General features: G+C 51.0%; 1 protein-coding gene and 1 pseudogene across 2 annotated transcripts in view; both read right to left on the reverse strand.

The window, feature by feature from the left end:
- The window catches only part of COQ7 (coenzyme Q7, hydroxylase), a 51,892-nt gene that overhangs the window by 33,967 nt on the left and 16,974 nt on the right, over nucleotides 1–951 (reverse strand). The gene's annotated exons all lie outside the window — the stretch shown is intronic.
- LOC111730453 lies at nucleotides 756–871 on the reverse strand (annotated as a pseudogene).

The following is a 951-nucleotide window of genomic DNA, read 5'->3' on the forward strand; positions in this document are numbered from 1 at the left end:
TGAACAGCTCCTATGACTTAGCATGTTTTCAGGTTCATCCATGACAACTCAGGTGCATTCATTTTACAAGTGGGTAAATTAAGGCACAGAGAGATAACGTAACACCTGGTAAGTGGCAGAGGAAGAATTCACACCCAGGTGTTTTGGACCATTATACTACACTGCCTCTCGGTCACCAAAGAGCCCTCACCCAGGTCCTCATCCAACCTCAAGGGGAGAGCTATAGCGACGGCCCCGCGGTCTCATCTCTGACCCAGTCCACCTGAAGCCACTGCCCCATCTATGTCCACTCAAGCTCTGTCTCCATCAGGACCTCCTGGCTCCAGGGGACATGAGACCTTTTTACCTGCCTGTCACCTGTTCCCCATTCTCCTGGAAGCCAATGGGGCTCTGCCTCCCTTTGTGGGCCCACGTGGCTTGCCCACTCCATCAGCTTCAGGAGCAACTATGCGACCAGGGCTGGCTCATGGGAGCACAATTCCCTGGACCACAGTGATTGGTCAAGGACTAGGAATGTGACCTGACTGGAGAAAAATGAGACTAGAGGTGAGGAAGGGACATGTGCCACCAATTTGAGGAAGCAAAGTTGTTTCTCTTCTTCAGAAGACAGAGGAAGAGATGCTCACCCTTCTTGTGGAGACGGGTATTAGGTGATGTACAAAAGTGCTACAGCAAATCTGCTGCCATACAAAGCCGCTGCCACTGGGGACCACTGGGAACCAATTTCTTTTTCTATTATTATTTATTATTACTTATACCTACAGCACCTGGTCTTCCTAGGTGGTCTCCCATTCAACTACTAACCAAGCCCGACCCTGCTTAGCTTCCGAGATCAGACATCGGGCTTGTTCAGGGTGGCATGGCCGTAGACCATGGACCGTGGCTCCACTGAGGCACGAACCCAGAACCTTCTGTGTGTAAAGCAGACGTGCTAACCTAACCGCTACACTA

The sequence above is a fragment of the Pteropus vampyrus genome, unplaced genomic scaffold (assembly GCF_000151845.1).
Source record: "Pteropus vampyrus isolate Shadow unplaced genomic scaffold, Pvam_2.0 Scaffold314, whole genome shotgun sequence".
Classification (NCBI taxonomy): Eukaryota; Metazoa; Chordata; class Mammalia; order Chiroptera; family Pteropodidae; genus Pteropus; species Pteropus vampyrus.